This window comes from Manacus vitellinus, unplaced genomic scaffold (assembly GCF_001715985.3).
Source record: "Manacus vitellinus isolate BGI_N305 unplaced genomic scaffold, ASM171598v3 scaffold_9_pilon, whole genome shotgun sequence".
Lineage (NCBI taxonomy): Eukaryota > Metazoa > Chordata > Aves > Passeriformes > Pipridae > Manacus > Manacus vitellinus.
Window position 1 is genome coordinate 2,938,387 of NW_021940917.1, and position 9,536 is coordinate 2,947,922.

The 9,536-nt window shown below is 39.6% G+C and overlaps 1 long non-coding RNA gene across 1 annotated transcript; it reads right to left on the reverse strand.

Moving 5' to 3' along the window:
- Positions 1–1,149: 1,149 nt before the first annotated feature.
- LOC108641948 lies at positions 1,150–9,477 on the reverse strand. The gene is made up of 3 exons (XR_001922347.1): positions 9,391–9,477; positions 8,948–9,198; positions 1,150–1,283 (listed from the first exon to the last, which is right to left on the reverse strand). It is a non-coding gene; the product is annotated as an uncharacterized LOC108641948 (long non-coding RNA).
- Positions 9,478–9,536: the final 59 nt, after the last annotated feature.

Sequence of the window (9,536 nt, forward strand, 5' to 3'; positions counted from 1 at the left end):
GGCATCAGGCAAAGCATTATCAGCCAGTCAAGGGAGGGAACTGTCCCGCTCTGCTCTGCACTGGGGCAGTCTCACCTTGAATATTGTGTGCAGTTTTGGGCACTGGAATATACGAGAGATATAAAGCTATCATAGAGTGTCCAGAGGAGGGCAATGAGGATGGTGAAGGGCCTTGAGAAGAAGCCATATGAGGAACAGCTGAGGTCACTTGGTGTGTTCAACCTGGAGATGAGGAGGCTGAGGGGAGATCTCATTGCAGTCTACAACTTCCTCATGAGGGGAAGAGGAGGGGCAGGCACTGATCTTCCTCTTTGGTGACCAGTGACAGGACCTGAGGGAATGGCCTGAAGTTGTGTCAGGGGAGGTTTAGGCTGGATATCAGGAAAGGGTTTTTCATCCAGAGAGTGGTTGAGCACTGGAACAGGTTCCCCAGAGAAGTGGTCACAGCATGAAGCCTGACAGAGTTCAAGAAGTGTTTGGACAATGATCTCAGGCACATGGTGTGATTCTTGGGGTGTCCTGTGCAGGGCTGGGAGTTGGATGCTACGATCCTGAGGGGTTCCTTCCAACTCAGCATCTTCTATAATTCTATGACTTATTGGAAAGCCGTTGATTTTAAGGGAAGAAATACAGTGTCAGAACTAAAACCCTCCAGATACCTTGGTCTTTTGACCTAACTCCTATTGAAATTGAACGCCTAGGCAAGATTTAGGCAGGTAGTAACTTTCAGGTCTACCTGGTTAGTTACATTCTTTTTCTCCTGCTGCTCTACATTGCTGCTGAGCAAAAAATATGTAAGATCTGTCCCTCATTCATCTTTTTATAAGAGAATATTTTGCAAGAACAGAACCATCAGTTGTCTCTCCTGGTGTGTTTGTTTTGTCACAATGAATGGTAGTTCTGGTACTAGGATGCTCCAATAGGATTAGGAGTATCTTAAGTGCCTGTCATGAACTTGACATACACAATAGGCATGATGTAGACTCACTTTTACACTTAAAACACTTTATCTTTTTTTATACTGTTTGCAAAGCAGACTAAGACCAGCCTAAAACCTGACAAAATTATTGGAGAAACAGGATAAAGCCCTGAAAATACAGTCTTTACGAAGTGAGTCTAATGCAAATGCAACACAAGAAGAGCCATTTCTGAAAATAAGAAAGGTTTATTACATCAGCCTCCAAAACAGCCTCTGCAAAATCTAAAATCTGAGTCCAGATGTGGCTTTGCTTCCATGCCCAACACAACTCTTGTTTTCTGTTTTCTCCAATTTCTGGATTCACCTTCAAATAAAAAGGAAAAAAGGAACATATAATTCTTACCTGTAGGCAAGAGTTTATTTTCCAGGTAGGCCCATAGCAACTACACGACAGTTAACATTCTTTGGTTTCCTGAGATGGTAATTTCTTCTTAAGAAGCACCTAGAGGTATACAACAATTCAATATCTCTCCATGTTAACTTACCAAGACTTAGTTTCTTCTACAACTAGAGGGAACTATTATTCTGCAACTACTATAGAGCAATAGTTGCAAACTTGTTGTAAATACTTTATTTAGACTCCAGGTATTTGTCAACAGAAGCTATTTACACACCTCTTGTTGATATATGAAAATTACTGGATAGTTCAAACACTATCAGTTTTGCTCATTTACAGAAACAGCAAAAGAAGTATGCAAGTAAGTAAGGATGCAGTGAAGGGTGTTCCATCTATTATTATGTGGGTTGTTGGTTCTTTTTCCTCAGTAACAAACTGTTTTAGTAACAGAGCTAGCTCTAAGACACAGTAAATACCATGTGAAAGATATATGCCATGCACAGATTTACTAAATATGACTACTGCTGTGACTAATTAAACTATAAGAAATACCAAACAAATTAATACAAATAAGGTGTTTAAAATTAAATGTTACTCTGGGTTTTTCTAGGTTCATAAACAATAGAAGAAAATAAGTAATACATGGAGTATTTTTGATGGTAACTGGACAGACAAAATACAGGAGGAGGAAAGACTAAAAGTCTTTCACTTGAAGTGTTATGCTGCTTTTGTGGAAACTTAATCCAATTAAGGTTTCATGTTCAGAACAGCTCCAGTGGTTTGGCACAATCATATTTAAAGTTCTCACTTAAGTGCATTGCTGCATGGTGGCTTCATATACAAAGTACTGCAAAGTACTGAAAGAAAAAGAAGAAAAGAAGACTCAGACTGCTTTTACATCTTCAGATATAAAAATAATAAGGTTAGGTTCTACCTTATTCAATGGCAGAATCATTTACCTTCCTTCAGGTTTCAAATACAGGGAAAGAAATAAAATAAGGTTTATATGAAATAAACATATATAAAAATATTTATATGAAAATCCCCCAATAAAACCTACAATTTGTAACTCAAGAGTGGTCAGTTTTAGGAATGGGGGCTTTGGTTACTTTAGTTCCATAGAATTGAGCTTAAGCCATCTGCATATTAAAAACTAAAAGCACTGAGAAAATACCCTCCTAAAATGTCCTGAAAAGATTCTATTTGCTGGTTGCAAGACAAAAAAGATTTTACTGTTTATCGCCTTGACTCAACACTTAGGAATCTCCATTTAGTTCTGAGATGAGACAGTGGAAAAAAAAAAAAAAGGCAAAATTATCTGGCTTTGGTAACACAGCTGGTTCCACGATGTTATACTGACTACAGCTCTAAAAAAAAAAAAAAAAAAAAAAAAAGAAAGAAAGAAGCAAAAAACCAAAGCAAACACTGAGAGATTAAAAGAAGCAAAAGCAAGAAGACTACGTAATTTCCAAAAAAATGCATTTTGAAAATTCTTTCCTAATAAGCCAAGAATTGTGGCTGTCTGGAGCTGGAGAAACATAACAAGACGTGTTCTTGCCAGCTTTTACAGCTGGATGGGGTAATGTATACTCCAGACTCAGGGGTATGCATTTAGGTAATGGTCCATTTAGGTAACAGTGACAAGTTTTGTATTTTTTACAGTTTTCTGAAGTTTTTTAATAATCATGACAAGTTTGACCACCTTCTCATCAAAAAGAACCTGAAACTTTGACAGCAGTCAAATAAGAACAAATTTTATGTTTGCAGATCATTATAGAAATATAAATCATTATATCTCTGTTGGCCTCAATGAAATTACTTGCAAGGCATTTGAAGACACTCTACCATATCAATAAGTCCTAATAGTTTTAAGACATAGTTGTCAATACTGTCATCAGATATATATTCCTCAGATTTAACTTGATGGTCTAAATATAGTTGTCAAAGGAATCTTAAACCTGCCTTTGTTAATCTCTTTACCTCTAACATGTATTTACCACTCTCCCTTTAATCAGAACAAACTGCTTTATCCAATAGTATGCAACAGCCTGCACGTTTTCAGCCCTATTAGCCCTTTTTTAAGTCCTGTATTTTAAGTGTATTTCCAAAAGATGCCCGAAAACTGTTCTCCAACGTTCGTCTTCTGAAAAATGCTCAAACCGGAGGACAAACGGGACACAGTTCTTAATTCACTCAAGGTTCCAGCTGCCCAGGGATCCACTGGTCACTCATGTCTTCATTCACACAGGAACAATGTAATCACACTCATTACAGCATGTGCTTCCCTACATAAAGTATCTCTGAACAATACTTGTACATACTAGGCCTGATTTTAATTTCTGTTTCCCAGTCAAAAAGACAACGTAGTTGATGAGCTGTGTGGAAACAGGCTGTCCATGCAAAATTTACCACAAACACTCAGCTAAAGTCCTAAGGGACTGTGGGTCCTACACTGTTCTTTTTCTATAGCTCAATGTCAGATTTATTATCCACTTCTACTTACTTGGAAATCAATCACTACACATAATTGATTCAACAGAATTAAGCTAAGATTTCTATGCTTGTGAAAAAGAAGGTGGTGATGAATCTGTTTCACTGTCTATAGACTTTTGGGATGCACACTTTGTACTACAACAAAATCTCCCCTCTAACTCATATTAGGATGGTGATAAACTATGAATTTATTTTTTGAGAGTAGTCTGTATATCCTAATTTATCAGAGGCAAATTAGCAGGACAATCTCTTGGAAGGTGGTGTGCATTTTTAGAAACAAAATATAGTGTTCTTTGGAAGAGAAATCATATTTGGATGCAATGTCAAGATAAATTTAAGCAATTATACTAACTAGATATTTTTGTCTAGATTTCTTTAAGTATGTATTACTCAGGGGTGACACAGGGGTGGGAAGGACAGAAAGAGTAAGAACAAAGTAAAATGTGACAGGTAAGACACCAATATGGCATCAGGCATAATTGTTCAGTGTAGGCACCTGATCTATGCAAAAACGGAGTTCAACACAAAATCCTACCAAAATTGAGTAAGTTGACGTATGTGTTTTAGAGTGAGAACCATCTAAATGACTCATTTGGCAAGAGATGTATACATATTAAATAAAAGGCCAGTACCTTACAGTGGTACCTTAAACCATACATTACCTACATCAGTGATACCACAAAGCTACAGATCTGCATAAAATCAGTCTTGTGGGTGAATAGCACTGATACAAACAGTGCCTCTGCACTGCAGAGCAGGCTATACCCCATTATGGTACAATGCTTAAAATGGTATTTCTGGATTTGGGGAGTAGAACAAAACACCAGAAAATAATCCTAAAGTATAACTAATTACTTCTCAGGAGTTTAGATACATGCATATTTTCCATCAAAAGTTAAAAGGATCCAGCATGTAAAACGTCCCAAAATAAGTTAGAAATCCTTGGTTTCCTACCAGGAGTTAAACAGTCTTCATCATTTAGTGTTCTTTATTTCAAAGTCATTATAGTGCTAGCAGGCTTACAGACAGTAACATTTATTTTTCTTATGGTTATATTTTATTTTTTATAGGTATATTTTTATACTGTCACAGTATTTTTATACTGTCACAGTAGTATATATTACGTGTTCTTTTACATCTAGAGTAGCAGAAGATTTTGCCACTATGTGTATATAGTCATATGCTGTGCAATCAATATATTTGTAAATAGCATGTTGACAGGTCTTCACCTAAATGACAATGGTTTCAAGGCAAAGAAAAAAAATAAACCACACTTCTATTTCTAAAATGCAACAGAGAGTACTACTAAGTCGTCTCTGCCAAGAGTTGCACCAGAACATCTGATTGCTGACATCCAGTTGTGAAGTTTGGGTAAGGTCAGGTATATCTGCACCAAAAGATCAAAGAAGGACAGAAAAAAGGAGTAAAATACATACAAAGGCTCTCCCTCTGCAAGCTACATTACGTCCTCTAGCATATGACTTTTTATTTAAACAGCCTTTCTTCATTTTATCTGTGCTTTTTGAGCATAAGTATCTAAGTTTGGAAGTCAACATCTTTTTACTGCTTTTTTCCCAGTCCTGGAAGGGAAACTTAACCTACTAACAACCAAGCACAGAATAAAAAGCAGTTCTGACCTACACTGGCTGAAGTTTGTTACAATCTTCCCAAACTTTTTCTTCTGCTATGGATATCTTACACCATACAGATGTGTAGTGTTCTTTAACTGACATAATAAAAATTAAAATAATGAATATTTTAAAGTGATCTGGATGACAGCCTGAGAAAATGGCTTGGAGTCTAAAACACATTCTGTCAGTCTCCTGAAAATCAATCACTATTAGTCTGAGATTCTAGATTTACTGCATTCCATCTGGTATGAACAAATGTTTAAATAGTACACAATTAATGACAGAAAACTGATATGAATTAAACCGTTTTACAGGAATTTGTTAGAGGTTGACATTATTTCCTACATTCAAGGAAGGTTGTTGCTGAAGTCTTAATAATATGTATCTGTCACAAAATATTGCTTCTCCTGCCTTCCACAGCCAAAAAGGGTACAAAAATCAGCAAAATAAATTAAGAAGTGCCACCTTCAGCATGCATTATCTCACTTATTATTTAAGTATTTATTTGTTTTTCAGCAATCCCTCTTCCCAACTGATATATACAGAAAACTTTTAGCTTAAAATAGATTAAATTTTAATTTGTATCATATAGTGTCATACATATTTTCAGGCCGTATACCATTCTCATCCACATCAGGTCCCCTCCATAAGTACGTCTTTATGTCATTGGTTAAAGGCCTGGGTTGATCATGGGAAAATTCTAAATATGAAGTCCTTCAAACATTTTATTGAAGCAGCTCTTTCAGTTCATCACACATTCATAATTTCTGCAAGAAATTATAATTTCAGAGGTCCAGTTCAGAGTTCTGTGACACACATAGAGATAAATGCTCATTATGCTACCAGTGTGCCCTTGTGGCAAAACAAAAGGTGCCAGCACATCCTGGGCTGCATTAGGAGGAAAGTTGCCAAAGGTGGAGGGATGTGATCCTGTTCCTGCTCTGCACTGCTGAGACCACACTGGAGTGCTGCAGGTTTAGGCTGAAGGTTTTCAGCTTTAGGATATTTTTAGACTTTCTGGAAGTGGTTAAAAAATCTCCTCCAACAACTGTCAGGCCTCTGAAATTGGTGTGTCCCCCCCCCACGCGGCTGCCGTTCCTTCAGCACCCCAAAAATCGAGTGGGGTTTGGTTTTCTGGGATTAAAGAGTTCAAAGCAGCTTTTCTGAGCTGCCCCAACCCATGGAGGTTCTAAGGTGCTTTTGGAAAGCCCCAGGAACGGGGGTTTAGCCCCCTTTGCTGCTGGGGGGAGTCCCCAGAATTCCTGGGAATGGGGCTCCCCAGTACACAGGAAACATGGACATACCAGAGAGAGCCTACGAAAGGGATGCAGAGATGATGAAGGAACCAGTGCATTTCTCCTCTGAGGAGAGTCTGAGAGGGCTGTGACTGTTCACCCTGGAGAAGTAAAGGTTCAGATCTTATTAATGTGTACAAACACCCAAAGGGAAGGCACACAGCAGATGGAGCCAGACTCTTTACAGATGTGCTGGTGACAAGGCCAGAGGCGATGGGCACAAATTGAAACACAGGCAATTCCCTAGAAACATCAGGAGACACTTTTTCACTATGAGGGTGAATGAGCACTTGCAGGGATTTTTTTCCCACTGGACGGTTCTACAATGTGCAGCAGTACCACAACAGCCCCTAAAATGCATACCACAGCCCATCCCTTTGTCATTCCTTGCACCTTTCTCACTTTCTCACATTAGTGTGGCTGCTGTGAGCTCACTGTTTCTGGGTCAACCCTCCACAACCACGTGAGGCTTTTTTACACAGGGTCCTTTTCCTTCCTGACAACTCAGCTCAATAATATGCACCAAATTCAACTGTTACCTCAAGTAAAGACCACCAGGGAACAGGGGTGGACTCAGGCCCACTCAGTATGGGATCCATCACTGCTAACTAATTATTCCCAAACAAACATACAGTTCACATCAGTGGCAGTCCACAGGGCACGTGTGGTGGTGGGGTGAGCCGGGACCCCTCCCAAGCTTCTGGGAGTCTCAACAAAGCAATCACCGAGTGCCGAAGGCAACAGAAGCAGCAGAGGATGGAAATGGTGGAAAACTGTGGTCTCCCTTCACCCCACCAAAGAAGTAGGGCAGAAGTGGAATAAATTCCACGCCCCCCCCCCTCCAGTCTAAAAGGCTCATTGCCTAATGCTCCCCACCCCCCACCTGGGCCGACCCCTCCATCGTGGCTACAGGGAGATGGGGTTTCCCTTAATCATTCCAGCGAGTGTGCGTTTCAATAGGACAGTCAATAGGACAGTCATCAAGGCCCGAGCTAGACAAACAATCAAACCTGACGCTTATCTTATTCTAGCAAAGACTGTTGGTGGGGAAAATTCACCAAAAAAAAAATAGTAGTATGAAACTATATCAATCCATTAGTAAACAAGCCTACAATCAAAGCTACTTGGTGCAAAAAAAATATGCAATAAGTGATTTTAATATTAGGAAAGGCCCTGAGCAGTATGCTTTTATGTCTCCGTGGTTTTTTAGGAGTAGAATTCAAACATCAATCCGTATTGTAAATCCACAGGCAGTATTCTAGACAGCATTCTCATCAAGAGGAGTCAGCCATGGCATTTTCTTGGCACAGCCACAGAGAGGGAATACATCTACCCATCTGCAGCCGGAGTTGCAATCCAAGGTGGGTCACGTCCCTAAAAGCACGAGGGATAAGGTGCTATTTCGCCCCCTACTGTCCTGGGGCAGGCTCTGGAATCGGTACCAGTGGCGACCCTGTAATCGCCCCTGTCTTCACGTCCAAGCATTTCCCAGCAGCTACAGTTTCATTATTAAAAAGGTGTCTAATAGAACTGTACCAGTGTTTGACCCTTAATTTACTCATCTTAGGAGATCCACAAGGTAACTCAGAAGAAAAAAACCCAGAGAGAGTCTCAGGATGCTATTGTCTTCAAATCTGCAGCCCAGTCAACTACAGTTTCTTGGAGAAAGATTCCTATGTGAATCTTTTCTTTGCCATAACTGCATTTTCTTTCTCTCCATACTATATTCTATGAGTAAAGAGCTCTGCTTGGCCAGCATAGTTCAGAATTCTGCAATTACATGGTTTGACATGTAGGAGCACCAAGAGATCCTCAGATTATCTACAGAAATTAGTGTTGTAACAAAATCCCCAGACCAGAATAATGAAAAAATAAGAAAATCACGGGAATTGGGAAAGCAGGAAATCCTGGCTCTTAGTTCCAGGGTATGTGCTCTACATAACTTTCAACCAGAGGAATATGAGCCTAAACAGAACAAAAACAAAGCACTTTGTGAAAACAAGAATAAGGTATGTATGTAGAAAAATATACCAATTTATAGGTTAAAAGGGCATTCATAAAGACCTAAAATTATTTTCTCAGGGAACATGCATACAGAAAAAAACCTAAGAAAGCACTGTAACCTTTCAACAGTCACTGAAATATAACAAAATTTAACTAACAGAAATACAAGAGGCAACATGAAACACAGTTTTAAGGCTGGTTTACTTACAAATCCAGCAAAAAACCGCAAACTTCAGCAGGTAAGAACACATTCAGTGTTTCTCTAAGGGACATCCATCTTTCTGTTTTTTTATACTTATGATGACATATGACTGAGCACTTTTCTCCAGTCTTTTTTTTTTTTTTCCTGAAGGAGAACATACAGAAGGGTCCACCAGGCCTTCTCGGGGGAGGGGGGTGGAGGTAACAAGGAAGCAGATTGATGATGATGATAATGATGATGATGATGACACTGCAAGCCTTCAAATAAGAGACAATTCAGTCATGCACAGTTAATGCCTTGTGAAACAACTTGTTTCGGAATAACGTATTAATTTCTAAACGGCAATCAAACGCAAGAGTTAGGATGCAGAACTACAATCGCCTCTCCGCATTCAGCCGTGAAGATAAGCGCTCCCATCTCTCTTCGGAGTCAGGGAAGGCTATACACACCTGCTCATCGTTCAGAGATACGTGGTTTAGCGCCTAGCGCGACTGTCAAAACAAGAGAAGCCGCAGCCGACAGTGACGCGCACACTGCCGGCCCCCGGCCCTGCCCGCGTCCCGCCCGCGCTCCCCGCAGTTCGCGCTGCCCCGGA